The 21,753-nt window shown below is 36.3% G+C and overlaps 1 pseudogene across 1 annotated transcript; it reads left to right on the top strand.

Annotated features, from left to right (window-relative positions):
• Window positions 1–18,612: 18,612 nt before the first annotated feature.
• Window positions 18,613–20,055, top strand: LOC147544336 (protein NDL1-like; annotated as a pseudogene). Its single transcript, XR_015223429.1, has 7 exons — window positions 18,613–18,742; window positions 18,849–18,935; window positions 19,016–19,093; window positions 19,194–19,250; window positions 19,349–19,404; window positions 19,539–19,674; window positions 19,830–20,055. The product of XR_015223429.1 is annotated as a protein NDL1-like (transcript).
• The last annotated feature ends 1,698 nt before the right edge of the window (window positions 20,056–21,753 follow it).

Genomic DNA, 21,753 nt, shown 5'->3' with positions numbered 1-21,753 from the left:
TCTGAACCGAAGGATAAGGTACATTTGTTCCCTGTATGATTGGGATCTCCACAGACTGAACACGGATAAGAGATGGGTTCATTTCCGACACTAATGACTCGAGTGGAATCCTCCATGAAGGTTTTAGGCTGACCCATTTCTAGAGCTTCTATCCTTCTAGTTATGGCGGCAAGTTTGGTTTCCGAATCATTAACCCTATAAATGCCACCTCTGTTCGGAGTAGGATTAACCCTAGTAGGGGGTCCTCTGGAAGTTTCCCATTGTTGGGATTTCTCAGCCAGATCTTCTAAAAACGCCATATAATCATCAACGTGTTTAGAAGTGAAACCGCCACCACAGAATGACTCTACCATGGATGTAGTGGGATAGTCTAGTCCGTCAAAGAGAATCTGGACTAGTCTAGTTTTTAAGTCCATGCGAAATGATCACTCCCGCAGAACACCCCCCATCAAATGTCTTTGCTGCAAAACAACCTCAAAACTAACTTTAGTTGCACCGAATGGACTATCTTTGGTACCAAAGTATATATCAACTTCCCATTTCTATTGGCTTCTTGACAAGTTTGTGTTATTCCTGAAAAACTAATTAAATCCATTAGTTTCATCAAAATTAAAGACTACCGACTGTACTTTGACTATAAATAAATGAGTTCTAGTGAACTCATCACCTGTTTCTAGGCACTAATTAAAATCTAAAAGGATGAGAGAGGTAGACTAGACTGTCTTCTATTAAACAAACTCAAGATTATATAGATTCATGAACTTGAATTTTCAAACTAAAAATATGTTCCAATTTATTAGGTTAGATATTTATAAATTGGAGAACAAAAATTTAATGATTTTAAAATCAGTTTTGCAACCAAACAGTTAAACATGATTGATTTAATAGATTTGAAATTGATTTTGCTCCCATCAATTTGTGTTAGACTAATGATTTTGAGATTATACAATGAACAATGATTTTACTACTGTGGATTTGAATTACATTAATGATTTTGAAACCCAAGAAAGGAGATAAAATTACAAAGTTGTGACTAGGAAGAAAATACCAAATTTACTTTTTATCTACGTGATAAAGGAGAAGAGTCTTTTTTAGAATATACTATCTTTTCTTTTTGAAATGAACTTAGTTCTAAGTTAGTCATTACATGGCATTGATACATCATTAAAAAGATACTCTTATCTACGTGATAAAGGAGAAGAGTATTTTTTTAGAATATACTATCTTTTCTTTTTGAAATGAACTTAGTTCTAACTTACTCATTACATGGCATTGATACATCATCAAAATGTGATAAGAACAATAACGGTCGAATTTAAACTGCAAATAAAAGAGGTCTAAAGCCCAACAACATAATGTTATCAAAAAAACTACAAATAACGATCATAGGTGTGATATAACTTAATTCTTAGATTAATTTTCTAGTTTCTAATTTTTTGATTATGTTATATTACATTAATGTATTCAACAATAAAAAATGAATCTTCGTTTTGGAGTTACATTTATGGATTATAATAACCAACCCAATAGGATTGGGACTTGTCTGTTTTTAGTTTTTTTTAAATCTTTTTAAAATTCTGCGCTTGAAAATTAGATAAGTTTTAAATTTAAATATTATATTTCGAACTAATAACATAGAGTTAAGAAATGCAATCAAAATTTGAGATATGTACGTCACACATGTACATAACAAATTAAATTTGGACTAGGAGCCTCTATCATTGGGGAGTCCTTATTAAAACTGGAAAAATTTAGAGACTTCTAAAATAGGATGAGAACCCTTAATCGAAAGTCCGAAATCACTACTGATTTTTTCTAAAATCATCGCATATTGTGTACATAACAAATTAAATTTGGATTGGGAGCCTCCATCATTGGGGAGTCTTTATTAAAACTGGAAAATTTAGAGACTTCTAAAATAGGATGAGAACCCTTAATCGAAAGTCCGAAATCACTATTGAGTTTTTCTAAAAGCAACGCATATTGTGGACAAAAATGAAGCTAAACGAAACTTAGATTACTTTGAAATTTACCGACTCCTTCATATGTAAAATACTATTTTAAAAATACTCTACACAAATTAAAAGAACTAAAATAAGACAAAGACGGTTGTAGATGAAATAACATGGAATGAAAAAAGTATAAAGATAACTAATTGTTAGAGGATTGATGGAATGTTCACTAGATCATTAATATTTGCTATAGATTAGAGGCATTGAAAAGAGTAAGTTAGTGAGAGAGAAAAGGAGTCTAGAGAGCTATAGAGTATGAATTGACCTTTTCAACGGAAGAAAAGAAAAGCATGAAGTGACGTTTTCAAACTAAATGAGAGGCAAAAGGATTCCAACCCCGGACGTGTACGTCCGACGTTAACTTCGTTTCGGCTTCCCGAGAAAGGTAAATCCAGAAGCCACAAATTGTGGCTTCTGCTTTTCAAATAAGAAAGTGCTTTTACAGCTTTTCAAAGTTGTAAATTATTTTGCAAAACATGACAAGATTTAAAAAGCACTTACAAATAAGTCAAAAGCGGCTTTGTAGAGCTTTTAAGCTAAAACAAACGCGACCATTAAGCTAGATAAGATTCTCTTTCAATTGAGAAAATCTATATAACAAATGACATAAGTTTTCATGCCATGTCATAACTTTCATTTATGAATCTCAACCGTCCATTTTTTTTTTTTTTGTAAATCATGACTCTTCCTTTTCAAAGAATCTTTAGAAGATAAAGGTGTAAAAGTCAAAATAACTACCCACTTCCTATAAAATCTCACACTATTCTCTCTCTCCACCATCTTCTCTCCCTTTAAATTCACATGATTCTCTCTCTATCTTTTCTCTTCTCTCTTCAAACTACCCAATATGATCTCAACTATTATTAGATTTACTCCCTCCGTCCCAAATTAAGAACCCACTATTCCTTTTTTAGATGTCCCAAATTAAGAGTCTCATTCCTCTTTTCTCACATAAAACCTCTTATTTTTTCAGAAATACTCTTTCTTATATGTTTCCAATATATGGTGCATTAATTAAGCTAATTAAGACATTTGATTATTTCCAATGCAAAAACTTGTTTTCCAATGAACAAATCCATTCTTTTGGAACCTGAATGAAGATGACTCTTAAGTCAAATCTTATTAAAGAAAGTCTTTACTTTATGTCTTAGAGACGTAGCCTTACCTTAATTATGTGCATTGAAAACTTGTTGTTGGGAGGGATCTTGTACGAGTGCACAATCCACACTTACCATGACAATGTCTTAAAGTCATATTAATTCAGTATGGAGTTTGGGAGTCTTGCTTGAGTCGTCACCTTTACAAGACAGCCTAAAATGTGTCAGACATCCAAAATACAAAAGAGAGATGCAAAGATAAAGATAAAAAATAGAGTTACTTCCTTTTTGGCCCCCTACTTCGTGACCAGCTTCCTTTATGACCCCATGTTCTTCGTAAATTCAAATTTGGCCTCCTTTTGTTTATACCATTAGTTAACTTTAATGGTTAACTTTTTTGTTTCCATAATTTCCCTTATTATGAAATCGATTATGTAAATTCAAAACTGGCCCCCTTTTAAGTATGGGTTGATTTCCACATTTTTTTAATTTATTTAGAAGAAACTAGGGGGTCAAAATGAAATTTGTGTTAAAAAGATAAAAGACACCTCATCACTCCACCACTTCATCACCTCTCTCCTCCGCGTCATGTATCTCGCCATCTCATCATCTACTCCAATGAAGGTCGCCGGCCGACCAAAATTTCAGGCGACCTTCAAACCTCTCTAATCTCACTCACTCTCTCTCTCTCTCTCTCTAATCTCACTCACTCTCTCTCTCTCTAATCTCTTTTTCTCTCTAACCTCTCTCTATAGCTCCGGCGAAGGGGAGCCCCTTCGTCAGAGCTATAGAGATAGATGAGAGAGAAAAAAAAAATTAGAGAGAGGGGGATTGAAGAGAGAGATTAGTGTTAGGAAAAATAACCTAATTAACTTGTTCAGGAATATGAAGATAAACGATGTGAAAATAAAAGTAGAGACTCCAAGATTATTTAACGTGGCAAAAAACCCCTCCAAGATAGAAGGTAAAAAACCACAAGACCTAGTCCAGAAATCTTCCACTATAAAATAATGGGTTACACAATTCTTCGCCAAACCTATGATGGATAAACCAAATGTTCAAGATGTGTAGATACACTCTTGGATAACAATTCTTCCCTAAACAAATAGAGGATTAACCAACTCTTCAAGATGTGTAGAAACACTCTTGAATAACAACTCTTCACCAAAACTATGATGGATAAACTGAACAAAGAAACAAAGAAATAGAAATCTCTTACTCCTTAGGATTTGAACAAATCCTAGATTACTAAAGGTTGAAGAAGAAACTAAATTGCTTCACAAGATTAATAATCTTCTTTTCTTCAAACTGATGAGACATGAAAATGTCCCATCTGAATCTCTTAATTTGGGTTGGTTAGTCTATTTCGAGCAGTTACTCTGATGAATTGTCCCTTTCTTTTACTCAGGTATCTTTTACGGAGTTCGGTATGAAAAATGGTTAAAAGCGGGAGAAAAACGCACAAAAGGGCATTTTGGTCATTTGGAGATGAGGGTAGTTTGGTTATGTTGTCAATGTTGATACTCCAATGAAATATAGAGTCCAAGACGAAACCGTTGGTGAAAACAGAAGTCAAATCGGAGTTCGGGTGAGAGAGTTATAGCTTGTCGAAGTTGAAGTCAAAATCAGCTGACCAAGGTCAGTAGAGAATTTCTGATACACGTGGCGTGCAGATGGGAAGCAAATATGATGGTGTGGATAAGTCGCGGTACAACTTCTGTCACAAAGGGTGGTACATCTGGATGTTCATGGGTTAGTACAACTGTACAACCACATGCAAGATATTACCGCGCACGTGAACACGTTTAGATAGATCGAACGGCTGTGATCATTCCCGAGCACATGGACCCATCCGACATTGTGTTACAACATTGTTCACCCGCTTGCAACTCACGGTATTACCTTCCCATTGGCAGAAATCAATTACGCCCTACTGCTCCCCAAATTCTTGGATTTTTTTTACTTTAAAAGAAAATTGCCTGGTGGGACATATAAACCTTCCTTTTACTTCTCTTATCTTCTTGGTATTCAAACAGGAAATTAAAGAAAGAAATAGATGGAAAGAGAATGAAACAGATTTGTTAGAGAAAGAAGGAAGATTACATATATCTCTTACTGTCAATAGTGAAGATTGAAGAAGATTTAGCTGGATTTGGATTTTCTTCTTCGAATGATATAAAAGAGAAGAAACAGAACCAGGAAGATCATCTCATCTTTGGGCAATAAAACAGGGAGCTTTCTCCTTGAACCATTTTTGGGTCCTCTCAGAGCTTCATTGAACAAATAGAATAAAGAGAGAGAGAGAGAGAGTCTGTTTTTCATTCTTTTTTGTATTTTCTATTTTGTTCTTTTTGTGAGAGAAAGTAACAAATAGAATAAAGAGAGAGAAAGAGAATTGTAACAGAGAGAAAGAGAAGGTTGTAACAGAGAGTTATATAAGAGAAAGTTTTGATTGTGATAATTCTATTCACTATGGTCTCTTAATCTTTTCGGCTACAGTAGAGAGAGAGTGTTTGAAGAAGAGAGAAACAGTAGAGAAAAAGAGAAAACAGAAAGTTAGAGAGAGAAAAGGAGTTGGGGAAGACGAGAAAATTGCTAGGAAAATAATTTTCCCAGAAAGAAAATGCTTCCGAGAAGATGAGAAAACTGCTCCCTTAGGGCGCGTTTGGTTAAATCAGTGAGAAAAACTTTATCCTTCTTCCATTTTCTCTCTTATATTTCATGTTTAGTTTAATCTTGTTTCATAGGTAGCTAAAACTCTCTGACTAGGGTTTATGATGAAGCTCTAACATGTTATTTTTGATGATATCTCTTTCATGTTCAAATATCTTGAAGTGTTTTGATTTTTATAAAAGAATTCTTAGTTTCAATGGACGAATATTTCTTCATTAGCTATACTTTTAGTTTGACACATCATACTTAGGTTAGGTCCTTTGATGGTGTGTTCTTATAGATTGATAGTTAATAGTTGCGAGTTCGATATTTCGATACTTTGAGTTTTGACTTTAGGATTATTCAGCTTTAATTCGAATATTATCCGGGGTTTGGTACATTCGGTTACCAAAACTTGAGTGATAAAAAAGATATGAGTGATTGGGTCGTCGTTAATACATGTTAAGACAGATTTTAAAACCATAGGTCATCTCCCCCCATTTGAGTTCACCTTTTTAATCGTTTTAATATTTTATTTACTTTATTTCAAAACCAAAATCAAAAACCAAAACCCGTACTAATTCTAAGTTTTAGAATAGTTTAACTAGTCTCTGAGGAACGAACCGGACTTACCGGAATTATCACTTGACGCCCGTATACTTGCGGGTGGTGACCTATTTAGGAAACTTTCTAGGCCCATCAACTTTTTGGCGCCGCTGCCGGGGACTATGTTTTAAATTTGTTCTAATCTTGGAAAGTTTTTATTTTTGGTAAGTTTTGATTTTTGGCCACTTTGACTTGCTTCTCTATTTTTGGTGTGTAGGGCATTAAGGAGCGAAAGAGAAGGCGCAAACAAGGAGGAGGAGGAGTCGAAAAGAAGAAATTTACAATTTTATTTTTATTTTTATTTTTATTTTTGGTGAGAGAGAGACTTTAGACTTTCTTAATTTTATTTTTTTGGATTAAAGTTTTGACCCTAAATTAGAGGGCTTGTAAATTGTAACCGAAAACCAAAACGAAGCCTCGGGTTCGGACACTTAAGGGAAGAGTGGCCCGGGTCGTCTACAAAGGTCATCGCCCGTCTTGAACGGGAGGTAATTTCTCTGACCACCCACGAATCCCCTGTAAGTGGGTACTTGAATGTTTTTGTGTGCCTCATTGATTTGACGAACTGCTTAGTTTAATCGTCTTTAGTAAGGGCACAAACCCCATTACAAGATAGGAGTCGGATTTCATCACCGATCTCTTGCCCATTTAGGAAAGAACATTGCGAATCCCAAACCTCACTTAAATTAAAATCTGGTTTAGACATTGGCCTTAAGGTATCGAGCTCATAGGATCTTTGAAACAATTCAGGGACTTAATTTTTATTTGGGCATTCCTAAAAGGAAAGTGTCACTCAATTCTTTAAAAGGTCACCTCGAGAAGAGGAAACGTTACCGAAGGTTGGACGGCTATCACAACGTTCATCGTTGGTTGTCACCAAGAATTGTTTGACCGTATTACTTTGACGGAGTAACCCTCATAACAATTATAGTTCAGGCTTTGTTACAATATAAGAGCTGTCTAGACTTTTAAGTGAAATTGACCAACCTGTCAGTCGTCTAGATTTTGTTTAGGTTGCTTGGTTGAGTCAGCTAGATTGTGGTTGTTTTCCTTCTAGGATCTTCATAGTGCTTCCCCGGTTTTCGATTTATAAAAAAAAAAAAAAAAAAATAAAATAAAATTTGATGAGAAATGGATAGATCGTGGTCCCAACATAATGACAGAAGGGACGAGAGTTCTTCAAATCTACCATGGTGGTATTTAGCAAATGGGCAGAATAGTAGTAGTCATCCCAGAGACAATGTGCATAATGATGGTCGTAGGGATTATTACCAACCTCAAAAAGGTTATGAACCATATTATAGATATCCTGACAGATCATCTTACATGCATTATAGTAGAGAGTCTTATGCTCCAAATGTGTCCCAACCTCAATGGGAAAACATTGAAACTAATGACTCTTACAAGCATTATAACGAAGAATTTTATGCTTCACACGTATCTCAACCTCAATGGGATAACGGTGAAACTCTTGATCCTTCATCTTTAGCATCACCTTCGTTGGCCGAAACTATGAGTATGTTACAGAAGGTTCATGAAGAGTCTATGAGTTCCCTAAGGAGGATTAATGGAGAATCTTCTGCTCCATACGTGTCTCAACCTCAATGGGATAACGGTGAAAAGGTTGACTCTCCATCTTTAGCATCATCTTCGTTGGCCGAAACTATGAGTATGTTAAAGAAGGTTCATGAAGAGTCTATGAGTGTGCTAAGGAGGATTAATGGAGAATCTTCTGCTCCACACGTGTCTCAACTTCAGTGGGATAACGGTGAAACTATTGACTCTCCATCTTTAGGATCATCTTCATTGACCCAAACTGTTAGTGATCTTCAAAAGAGTACTTTCGAGTTTTGTCAGACTTTAGAAGAAAAGACTGACAATATCTGTAGACCTCTACAAGAAATAACAACCAGTATCATAGAAGAAGATCACAATGAGAATGTAGAGTACGGTCCACAGTGTCCTGTGTACTATGATGACGAGGATACAATTTTAGAGGAGTATAGTTCTCCCGACAACATCGTTATTGAGACTAAAATCTCAGAAACGATGGAGCCCGATATTGAGATATCCTCTCATTGTATCGAACTTGAAATCCATTCAGACCATAATGAAGAGTTCACTAGAGTTGAAGATGATTTGAAGTCGTTTGACTCAACTGAGGATGATGAATCATGGTTGACCAATTTGCTAAATGAGAGGATTGACTCGCCTGATTTAGGCGAAGATTTAGAATTCTTCAAGGACCCTGATTACATCATGATAAAAGAGATTACAGAAGGTTTATCTGAACCAATTTCTAAGGATTGTGAGTCTGATAGTAGGGTTTCTCCATTGAAGGAACCCGAAGTACCTCTTTTAGAGAACCTTAGTTTAAGTCCGGGTGTCAATGATAGTCCTCTAGATTACTTTGCATTTTGTCCCTCAAAACCATGTGTAGATTTTGAAGCACTCACTCCCTCTGTCGATCATCCATATGAAGACCCATTCTATCCGGTCTGTACTCTCTCTAGTGCGGTGCCAAACTTAACGACCTTATTGTCGTCTAAGTTTGGGGATTGCCCTTCTTTCTTGATAGTCTCACTAACACTATCACTGAATTATTTAAGTGTGACACTATCGTCCCCTGAAAACTTTGTGTTTTGGGTAGACCCACAGATGTATCGAATATTGGTTTACAGTTAATCACATATCTGTAATCCAGTAGGTTAAATCTTTTTTATTTTTTTGAATCATCTGTTTCGTCTGGCTGAAGACGTTAAACTTAGCGCTTTCTGGGAGGCAACCCACGGTAGGACGTTGGAATCAGGTAATATCTTTCCCTTCACTCTGTTATTTTTTTTGCATAGTCTTCAAAACATTGAGGACAATGTTCGGTTTAAGTTTGGGGATAGGGGATTGAAATTTTTGCTAAGTCCTTATTTCAACAATTCAAAAGGGTTCAAAATTTTTAAATTTTTGGATTGAAAATGTGAGTCTAGTTGTTTTTGTTTGTTAATAGTTATAGAGTCTAGTTGGTCGGACTATCCGTTTGCTAAAGATTTTTCCACGAATTTTGAGTCTTGAAGTTGTTTGTGCACTAGCCATGTGAGTGTTAGATAGGTGAAGAGTTGACTTTTCTGAGATAACTTAATCGATCATTAGTGGAGACTTAACCTATGTGAGATTCTGAGCCTTTCTTGTTGTTTTTAGTGATCTCTTCTGAACTAATTCTGAGTAGAATGAAGAGCAACTCAACCTCGCAATATTGAAAGAAGAACTCATTTGATCTCCTGAGTTCAAATTTTACAACCACTAGGGATGTCCTCAGGAAGCAAACCTTCTCTTGTAGTCTGAGAAACTTGAAAACAGTGTCAACTAGAGGAAGATAGAAATCCATATGTTAGAACCCTGAGAATAAGGCATGAAGCAAAATGAAGAGAATTTTACCCAAGGAAAGAATAATGTGAATAAAGTATGTTGTGTATTTTGAATTTTATTACCAGAAGGGTATTGAAAAAAAAAAAGAACAAAAAGAAATAGAAAATTAAAAAAAAGTGTGTTTAAGTGTTTATCCCTTGAAGTAGTTCTTGAAGATTTGAAGACGTCGAGTTCTCAGGAGTTCTAGTTCATCCTTAGCGTCTATCGACCTGTAGGAAGCATTGTTAGAAAGTAGATCAGGTGAGAAGAGTTTGTTAGCTTCCCCATTCCGCTTTCTTTGAGATCAGTCGTCCACAAAATTTTTAGTCCGTCTTTTTCATGTGTTGAGTTTTCCTTCATATTCATACCAACACATAGAGTGAACCATTCTGAGTGACTTTAATTTTTGAGTGTATGACCGTGAGGCAGTAGTCGAGGCGAAATGTATCGAGACGGTAATCAAGGTCTTGTCTTTTCAGAACCGAAATGATACTTATATTGGCTGGTCACGTGCACTTCGAGTCTTGATTACTAGTGAAGGGATTTTTAGCATTTGTATGGTTTGGTCGATTTGGATTTCATTTCTATTAACTTTCGAAAATCTACCGGATAAACATTTTTAGTCTATATCATATTTAGACCCTTCTGTATTTTTGAAACATTGAATTTTGTGGGTACATTCACTGCAAACCCTCACGAGAGAAAACTCGTCCTCTAGGGGTAACCTAGAGGTTTAAAGGCTTGTTGCACAAGCTAAGTGCAATCGTGCTTCCCTACGAAAGTGGTGAGTTAAGTTTAGTTTTATTTTCTGTTGCTCGAGGACTAGCAAAATCTAAGTTTGGGGATGTTTGATGAGACATGAAAATGTCCCATCTGAATCTCTTAATTTGGGCTGGTTAGTCTATTTCGAGCAGTTACTCTGATGAATTGTCTCTTTCTTTTACTCAGGTATCTTTTACGGAGTTCGGTATGAAAAATGGTAAAAAGCGGGAGAAAAACGCACAAAAGGGCATTTTGGTCATTTGGATATGAGGGTAGTTTGGTTATGTTGTCAATGTTGATACTCCAATGAAATATAGAGTCCAAGACGAAACCGTTGGTGAAAACAGAAGTCAAATCGGAGTTCGGGTGAGAGAGTTATAGCTTGTCGAAGTTGAAGTCAAAATCAGCTGACCAAGGTCAGTAGAGAATTTCTGATACACGTGGCGTGCAGATGGGAAGCAAATATGATGGTGTGGATAAGTCGCGGTACAACTTCTGTCACAAAGGGTGGTACATCTGGATGTTCATGGGTTAGTACAACTGTACAACCACATGCAAGATATTACCGCGCACGTGAACACGTTTAGATAGATCGAACGGCTGTGATCATTCCCGAGCACATGGACCCATCCGACATTGTGTTACAACATTCTTCACCCGCTTGCAACTCACGGTATTACCTTCCCATTGGCAGAAATCAATTACGCCCTACTGCTCCCCAAATTCTTGGATTTTTTTTACTTTAAAAGAAAATTGCCTGGTGGGACATATAAACCTTCCTTTTACTTCTCTTATCTTCTTGGTATTCAAACAGGAAATTAAAGAAAGAAATAGATGGAAAGAGAATGAAACAGATTTGTTAGAGAAAGAAGGAAGATTACATATATCTCTTACTGTCAATAGTGAAGATTGAAGAAGATTTAGCTGGATTTGGATTTTCTTCTTCGAATGATATAAAAGAGAAGAAACAGAACCAGGAAGATCATCTCATCTTTGGGCAATAAAACAGGGAGCTTTCTCCTTGAACCATTTTTGGGTCCTCTCAGAGCTTCATTGAACAAATAGAATAAAGAGAGAGAGAGAGTCTGTTTTTCATTCTTTTCTGTATTTTCTATTTTGTTCTTTTTGTGAGAGAAAGTAACAAATAGAATAAAGAGAGAGAAAGAGAATTGTAACAGAGAGAAAGAGAAGGTTGTAACAGAGAGTTATATAAGAGAAAGTTTTGATTGTGATAATTCTATTCACTATGGTCTCTTAATCTTTTCGGCTACAGTAGAGAGAGAGTGTTTGAAGAAGAGAGAAACAGTAGAGAAAAAGAGAAAACAGAAAGTTTGAGAGAGAAAAAGAGTTGGGGAAGTCGAGAAAATTGCTAGGAAAATAATTTTCCCAGAAAGAAAATGCTTCCGAGAAGATGAGAAAACTGCTCCCTTAGGGCGCGTTTGGTTAAATCAGTGAGAAAAACTTTATCCTTCTTCCATTTTCTCTCTTATATTTCATGTTTAGTTTAATCTTGTTTCATAGGTAGCTAAAACTCTCTGACTAGGGTTTATGATGAAGCTCTAACATGTTATTTTTGATGATATCTCTTTCATGTTCAAATATCTTGAAGTGTTTTGATTTTTATAAAAGAATTCTTAGTTTCAATGGACGAATATTTCTTCATTAGCTATACTTTTAGTTTGACACATCATACTTAGCAGGGGCGGATCCAGGAATAAAACTCAAGGTATGCCGAAATATTATAGAAAAAAAAATATCCGAGTATTACATAATCAAATATACTAATGTTTTAATTACAACTCAAAATAAAAATCTCTTTCTAGTCCAAGCGTAAATTCATTCTCCTTTTACTCATTCCTTGAAAGCGCTTGATTATATCTTTATCGTCGATTGTAGCAAACACATCTTTCTCCACAAATGTCACTAAACAATCATTAAGCCATGGGTTAGACATTCGATTTCTCAACTGATTGGGAGAGGCAATGAATGGGGGGTTTAATTAGTTTTTTTACAAAGAAATGGAGGGAATAGGTAGGGTTTGGGGTTGGGTATACGTAGGGTTTTTTTTTGGAGGAAATTAGTGGTAAAAGAAATAGAAGAAAAAGTGACTTTTTAAGTGCTGCCAATGGGTCTCGAACCCAGGACTTGGGACATAAATCTCAACAATCTTACCACTGAGCTAAGTTGGTTTTTAGAGTATAGGGTTGTCCATGGCATATATGGCAACCCTATAGATCCGCCCCTGATACTTAGGTTAGGTCCTTTGATGGTGTGTTCTTATAGATTGATAGTTAATAGTTGCGAGTTCGATATTTCGATACTTTGAGTTTTGACTTTAGGATTATTCAGCTTTAATTCGAATATTTTCCGGGGTTTGGTACATTCGGTTACCAAAACTTGAGTGATAAAAAAGATATGAGTGATTGGGTCGTCGTTAATACATGTTAAGACAGATTTTAAAACCATAGGTCATCTCCCCCCATTTGAGTTCACCTTTTTAATCGTTTTAATATTTTATTTACTTTATTTCAAAACCAAAATCAAAAACCAAAACCCGTACTAATTTTAAGTTTTAGAATAGTTTAACTAGTCTCTGAGGAACGAACCAGACTTACCGGAATTATCACTTGACGCCCGTATACTTGCGGGTGGTGACCTATTTAGGAAACTTTCTAGGCCCATCACAAACCAATTTTCTTCTCTTTCAATCTCTCTTGAAAGAACTACTTCAGAAATCTCTCTTTCTCTAACTTCTCTTTGTTCTGGAAGTTGTTGTGTATAATCTCTTCCCTTTCATTCCCTTTTATAATGATAAATAGGGAGGTTTACCAATAGAAATAGAATATCCCTTTTAGGCTTGAAAAAATAAAAACTTCTATTTTTCCCAAACAAGGAATAAGGGAAATCCTATTCCAACTAGGAGTCCTTTAATTATAAGGAGGGACCCCAACAAACTCCCCCTCCAGACTTATGAAGAGGGACCTACCATCCCCAAACCTGCAACACCGCTACGTAGCTCATGCTTGCCTTTGGGTAATGGTTTTGTCATCATCTCTGAACCATTGTCGTCAGTATGGATTTTCTCGATCTTCAACACCTTTTCTTCAAGAACATCTTGGATCCACTGGTATCTCACATTTATATGCTTGGACTTAGAATGGAAACTAGAATTCTTACTGAGGTGGATGGCACTTTGACTGTCGCAATGAATAACATAATTATCCTGTTTCATCCCAAGTTCTTCTAACAGCCTCTTCATCCATAACATCTCTTTGCAACATTCTGTAATGGCAATATATTCTGCCTCTGTAGTAGATAAAGCTACACACTTTTGTAATTTAGATTGCCATGACACTGCTCCCCCTGAAAATGTAAATAGGTAGCCTGATGTGGACTTTTTGGAGTCTACATCTCCTGCCATGTCTGCATCTGTGTAACCGATTAATACTGGCTTATCATTACCAAATCATATACGAGCTTTAGACGTACCTCTAAGATACTTCAGAATCCACTTCACTGCTAACCAATGCTCTTTGCCTGGATTGGCAAGAAATCTGCTTACTACTCCAACTGCAAATGCAATGTCCGGTCTCGTACACACCATTGCATACATCAAGCTTCCTACAGCTGAAGCATAAGGAATTTTCTCCATTTCTTCTTTCTCACTTTTAGTTGATGGACACTAATCACGAGTCAACTTGAAGTGACTGGCTAATGGACAACTCACTGGTTTTGTCTTGTCCATATTGAACCTTTCTAAAACCTTCTCAATGTATCTTTTATGTGATAGCCAATGTTTTCCAGCTTTTCTATCACGAGAGATATGCATGCCAATAATTTGTTTTGTTGGACCCAAGTCTTTCATATCGAAATACTTGTTTAGTTCCTCCTTTAACCTGCTAATTTTATTAGCATCCTGACCAACAATCAACATATCATCAACATAAAGAAGAAGTATAATCAAATCTCCATCAGGAAATTTATGAACGAAAACACAATGATCTGAAGTCGTCTTATGATACCCTTGATCCTTCATGAATGATTCAAACTTTTTGTACCACTGTCTTGGTGCTTGTTTTAGCCCATATAAACTCTTCTCTAACTTACAAACCAAGTGTTCCTTACGTTTAACTTCAAACCCTGTTGGTTGTTCCATATACACATCTTCCTCCAAGTCACCATGAAGGAAAGCGGTCTTGACATCTAGTTGTTCAATTTCTAGGTTCATACTTGTAGCCAATCCCAATACTAACCGCATCGAGGACATCTTCACCACCGGGGAGAAAATCTCATCAAAATCAATACCCTTCTTTTGCCCAAATCCTTTCACCACTAGGCGTGCCTTATACCGTGGTTGTGAATTTCTTTCTTCGGTACGTTTTGATTTTGAAAACCCACTTATTTTTAAGAATTTTCTTATTCTTAGGTTTTTCAACCAACTTAAAAGTGTTGTTCTTATGCAATGATTCAATCTCATCTTGCATAGCTTTCAACCACTCCTTCTTGTGTTCATCATCTAAGGCTTCTTCATAACACTGTGGTTCTCCACTATCAGTAACCGTCACATACTCGTGTGGAGAATACTTGGTAGACGGTGCTCTTTCTCTAGTCGATCTTCTCAATTCAGCTGGTTGTTCATGTTGAACTTCCATTTGTTGTTCAACATCATCACCCATAGGAACATCTTCATGAGCTTCATCTTCATGATTTTGTTCTTCACCTGCATTATCATGCATAACCTTAGAAGAGATATGTGGATTTAGATCAATGAGATCATTACTATGATTCTCATGCTTCTCAACTTTCCCGAAGTCCTCAATAGTTTGATTTTCAAGGAAGACCACATCTCTACTTCTAATAATCTTCTTATCGACTGGATCCCATAACCTGTACCCGAATTTCTCATCTGCATACCCTAAAAAGATGCATTGCTTTGCTTTATCATCAAGCTTTGTTCTTTGATCTTTAGGTATATGCACAAAAGCCCTGCAACCAAACACCCTTAGGTGTCCATAACTGACTTCTTTCCCAGCCCACACTCTCTCAGCTACATCTCCATCTAATGGTGTTGAAGGTGATAAATTGATCAGATAACATGCAGTACGCATTGCCTCACGCCAGAAGCTTTTAGGCAGCTTTGCTTCTGAGAGCATACATCTGATCCTCTCCACAATAGTGCGATTCATGCGTTCTGCTACACCATTTTGTTGTGGAGTTTTGGGAACTGTCTGTTCATGTCGAATACCATGGGTTTTGCAATACTCTTCAAACGACCCGATGTATTCTCCTCCATTGTCAGTGCGAATGCACTTCAATGATTTTCATGTCTCCCGTTCTACCATGTTGTGGAAATTCTTGAAAACTGTAAGTACCTGATCTTTGGTCTTTATGGCATATGCCCAAACTTTCCTGGAAGCATCATCTATAAAAGTAACAAAATACAAAGCACCACCAAGTGTTTTGACCTTTAAAGGTCCACAAACGTCAGAATAAACAAGCTCTAAAACACTGGGTTTTCTTTCAGATGCATTCCTTTGAAAGGAAACTCTGTGTTGCTTTCCTACTAAACAATGAGAGCAAGTGTTTAAATTTATACCTTTCATGTTCAGTAAGTCTTGTCGTTTAGCAAGGATTTGAAGTCCTTTCTCGCTCATGTGCCCGAGTCTTCTATGCCAAAGATCAGTGGAAGAATCTTTTTTAACTGCATTCAATTCCCCTTTACACAGTTTTACTTGAGTCCTGTATAAAGTACAACACTTCTTCCCCCTTGCTATCACCATTGACCCTTTTGTGAGCTTCCACTTTCCATCACCAAACTGACTGTGGTACCCTTCATCATCTAATACTCCGGTAGAGATTAGGTTATATCGAATATCTGGTATATGCCTCACATTCTTAAGAATCAATGTACTCCCTGTGCTCGTCTCAATTTTCACTACTCCAATTCCTACGATTTTTGAGAAACCTAAGTTTCCCATCCTGACTTTGCCAAGGTCACCAGTTCTGTAAGAGTTAAAGAAGTCCTTACATGGAATAGCATGATACGCAACACTTGAGTCAACCAACCATGTTGTTTCTGGTTCTGACTCAGTCATACTTAAGCAAGTGTCTCCACAACCTGAGAGTAAGATAATGTCATCACCTGAGGCAACTGCCGCAATATTATCTTGTTTTTCATCATCCTTTTTATTTTCCTTCTTTGGTTTCCTGCAATCACTCTTGTAATGAACCATTTTTCCACAACCAAAACATCTAACTTCTTTCTTTGGTTTTGATCTCCCCCTTGACTTATCACGGTTATGAGGTTTTCTACTTTTACCTCTCCCCCGTCTTTCTGTAACAAGTGCCTCTGAATGAGACTCGTCTGACGATGATTTCCTTCTTTTTTTCCTCATTCAACAAACTACCTGTTATGTGATTCATATGCATTATGCCATCAGGAGCAGAATTGCTAACAGATACCACCAATGTCTCCCAACTATCGGTAAAGAATTTAAAAGAAGGCCTGCAACTCATCATCCAAAACTAACTTCATTGCAGAAAGCTGATTTACTAGACTTTTCATCTCATTCAAGTGTTGAGCAATTGAAATTCCTTCTTTATATTGTAATTTTCCTAGCTTCCTGAACAAGCAAGCCTTTTTGGCAGCTGTCTTCTGATCATATAATTCTTCTAATTTCCTCCATAGACTAAAAGCGGAAGTCTCCGTCGATACATGATGAAAAACACTGGGTTCAACCCATTGTCGAATAAATCCAACAACCTTACGATCTAATACCTTCCAGTTTTCTTCATCTATCTTCATCGGTTTTGTACCGTGATTTTCAATGGGTGCAGCTAGGTCTTTGCAGTATAACAAATCTTCCATTTTTTTGCTTTCCACATCAATTAGTTTTCTCCATCTAAACTAATCATGCGATTAGTATTCACTTCCATATTTCTGAACAATAAATCAAACCTTAACTCTGGTACCACTTGTTAGGAAAAATAACCTAATTAACTTGTTCAGGAATATGAAGATAAACGATGTGAAAGTAAAAGTAGAGACTCCAAGATTATTTAACGTGGCAAAAAACCCCTCCAAGATAGAAGGTAAAAAACCACGGGACCTAGTCCAGAAATCTTCCACTATAAAATAATGGGTTACACAATTCTTCACCAAACCTATGGTGGATAAACCAAATGTTCAAGATGTGTAGAAACACTCTTGGATAACAATTCTTCCCTAAACAAATAGAGGATTAACCAACTCTTCAAGATGTGTAGAAACACTCTTGAATAACAACTCTTCACCAAAACTATGGTGGATAAACTGAACAAAGAAACAAAAAAATAGAAATCTCTTACTCCTTAGGATTTGAACAAATCCTAGATTACTAAAGGTTGAAGAAGATAACCACAAACTGAATTGCTTCACAAGATTAATAATCTTCTTTTCTTCAAACCAATATTCTTCTCTTTCAATCTCTCTTGAAAGAACTACTTCAGAAATCTCTCTTTCTCTGACTTCTCTTTGTTCTGGAAGTTGTTGTGTATAATCTCTTCCCTTTCATTCCCTTTTATAATGATAAATAGGGAGGTTTACCAATAGAAATAGGAATTCCTTTTTAGGCTTGAAAAAATATAAACTTCTATTTTTTCCCCAAACAAGGAATAAAAGAAATCCTATTCCAACTAGGAGTCCTTTAATTATAAGGAGGGACCCCAACAATTAGTTAGAGGGGGAGATTAGAGAGAAAGAGATGAAGAAAAAAGAAGAGAGAAATTAAAAAAAAAAACATTAAGTTTGAAGGTTGCCGGAAAATTTGATCGGCCGACGACCTTCACCGCAGAAAATGATGAGGTGGCGAAAGATAATGTGGAGGAGAGAGGTGATGAAATGGAAGAGATGTAAAACTCATTATTTTCAAATGGAAATGGAAGTAGTTTAAAGCTAATAAAGTGAATACTGGAAGTCGCGAAACTATCCTAATGTATAATGTATTAACCACTTATAGGGCTGTGCCACTAAGGTCTTCTCGAGTCACACTGTCACACAAGCTGTCGTTTGTTTCTTGTCATTGTGGAAATATCTTGTGTAATATCTGTTCCTTCTCATAGTGGAAACAGTTTGTAAGTCGCTTTTCATTATGGTTGCGATATCTATTTTTCAGGCTTGATGCAGTTATGTGTTTGGGGGTCACGGCGGGTGCTTACATCCTTTCATTATTTGCCGTATGTTGACTTCCCAGCAGTTAGTAAATGAAATTCTATATGGTCAAACCTGATTGATATCCTTGAGTTTGGGTTTTAAATGATTTCAATGTTTACGTGGTTACAGATGAAGTACAGGGAGCGAGTTCTTGGGTTGATACTTGTTTCTCCTCTTTGCAAATCACCCTCTTGGACAGAGTGGTTGTATAATAAGGTCCTTTTTTCGACTCATGCTCTCATTATCTCACACACATCAAAAAGCTGAGTGTTAAAATTCGTATCCAATATTTGCAGGTTATGTTAAACTTGCTTTACTTCTATGGTATGTGCGGTTTGCTAAAGGAAAGCTTGCTACAACGGTATTTTAGCAAGGTATTCCATGACAACTATATCGTTCTAATCTAGTTCATTTCTCTGGTTTGTCTTTCTTCATTCTGATTGCCAAGTTGGTAATGTACTCTATTTTCGACAGGAAGTTCGTGGTGGTCCACAAGTTCCAGAATCAGATATAGTAGCAAGTTGCAGAAGTGTAAGTTCTTCAAACTTTTAACTTATATTGAGCGGTTCGATTTTGAATAAATCGGGCTGAATACTTATTTTGATTCCATGATCTGCTTGATTATGCAGTTGTTAGATGAGAGAAAGAGCACAAATGTATCAAGATTTCTTCAAGCAATTAATGAGTAAAGCCTATTCCCGATCTTTCTCTTATACGTACAGATGTGTTTGTGATTCTTTTATATGCTGTAACATTGATGTTGAATGGGGATGAATCAAAAGATTGAAATGTTCTAACTCAAATGTAACTTATTTGCAGGAGATACGACATTACTAAGGGATTGAAGAAGTCATGTTGCACGACACTCATATTTGTTGGTGATGAATCTCCTCACCACTCCGAGGCTCTCCATATGGCGATGAATTTGGACAGTAGATTCAGTGCCTTGGTTGAGGTATGTTCATTGTTTCTTATGGCAAACACGATATTAATATAATGATGTTTGTACTTGCTAGTCAGATTCATAGATCTCCCAATTGCCCCTAAACCCTAAAATATGTACTATAAGTTTGAATCTGTCCTAGTTACAAAGAGTTAGTGATTGAACAGGTACAGGCATGCGGGTCGGGGTCGATGGTGACAGAGGAGCAGACACGCAATGCTGATACCACTGGAGTATTTCTTCATGGGCTATGGACTATACAGACCGAGCCAGTTGAATGGGAGTCCGAGAAGCCCGTTGAGCCCATCATGCATCTCTCCTGAGTTCCTATCACCAGAAAGCATGGGTTTGAAGCTAAAACCGATAAAAACGCGGGTTTCTCTCAAAGTATGACGAGGATCAGGTGTTCGTTTAAACATTTAAGTGTACCGGAGGACCAGCGGGGGGGTCGAAACTTACTTGTAATCTATAAGGTGAGACCTAAGGGGTATATATGAGTCTATATATAAGTTTTGAACTGTGCAGATAGAAGAAATATAGAAGAGAAATATTTAGAGGGGGAGAGAAAGAGAGAGGGGAAGAGTTTTGAAATCATTCATTTGTAGAGAGATGGAGGAGTCAATAAAGTTGTGTGAGCCACAAAGCACATAAATAAGGAGAGGGAAGACAGTGGTGATGGTGCATAAAAAGGGAAGGTTTTTAATAAAAAGGGATGGAATTATTTTTGTTCTGTATATCTACTTATTCTCCATTTTCTTGGTCAGAATGCTCTATGGTTTTCGTCTCCTATTTTCTTCGGAGGTATGAAACCCAACATATTATTACCATGATCATTACACATTCCTCCTCTCCTCCTACCACCAGTACACCACCACCGTGTTTGTTTCTCTCAAAAAAAGTTCTCATCTTCTTCTTCTCGGCTTCTCCCACTACCACTACCATGTTCTTTCTCTCAATTTGTTTCGTTGAAGGTATTTTCCCTTTGTAACAGAGAGGGAAGGGAGATAAATGGTGGCTGTGGTCGTAGGTGTTAGTAGGAGAGGAGGAATAAGACGACTTGAAGAGCAGAAGTGGTGGTGATTGGGGGAAATAAAAACCTTTTTCAACTTCAAAGTTTTGAAGCTCCCATAATTTTAAATTGTTTCACGAAACACCTACCATCTAAAAGTTCAATCGGTCAGAGAGATATTTGAAATTAAATAGTTAAAAAAAGAAGTTCTTAGCGGAAATTCTTTGGTGCCAATCTAGAGCTTGGGGACAATGAAATGCTTTTCAATATTAATTTTTCTTATAGAAAGATGTTAAACCATAGATTCATATTTGTCTGTCCAAACTTCATTACAAGTTTATAACAATATGAGAGTTATATCAGAAGACTTCATGATAAATTGCACATGTATACCCTTACCTTCATATACAAAAATAAAGTAGGTCTCATGATACCCCTAGAAAAGTAATAAAATGATGAATGTGTAGTAACACTGGCTTGTGTTGAGATCCTTGTGAACTTTTGATGGTGATCATATGTTTCATAAGTAAATATCCCTTCAACCACTTCATTTATCTACTAATTTAACTTTTAACTTCATCGTTCTCTTTTGATCTTTCAACTTTTATTTTCCCTTGTGACAAAGTTAATATTACAAAATTTCAAAGTCGTCATGAAAAAATAACATATACGAAAATTGCAAAGAAGTCTAAAGCGGGCTATATTTGATTCTTCTTGTTATATAGCATGTCTTTATTGCGTTATTGTTCGTGCGGATGATATACTTAGGGTTTGTCCCCTCCTTTTCTTATCTTTAATTTGTGTTGGCAACATCAAGTTCTCTTTTCTACCATCTTCTAACAAAGATTGTTCTTTATGAAAAGAAGCTTTCAAACTACAAATTTTCTTTAAGCAAGATAAAATTATAAAGAGGGGAATAAAGTTTAGGTATTTTCCTTATCTTGACACCTAACACATCTATAATAAGAATAAGTTCATAATATTAAAAAAATCGTAGATGTGCGATGACTCCGAAGTCCGAACTCCAGACAAATAATCGCGTTTGATTCATTATAACTATGGAAAATCAATTTGAAAAACTT

Source organism: Eschscholzia californica, unplaced genomic scaffold (assembly GCF_041429995.1).
Source record: "Eschscholzia californica isolate CP2 unplaced genomic scaffold, dmEscCali1.0.p SCAF_4, whole genome shotgun sequence".
In the NCBI taxonomy this organism is placed as follows: Eukaryota; Viridiplantae; Streptophyta; class Magnoliopsida; order Ranunculales; family Papaveraceae; genus Eschscholzia; species Eschscholzia californica.
Note: the sequence above shows the minus strand (reverse complement) of the source record. Positions and strands in the feature narration are given on the sequence as shown.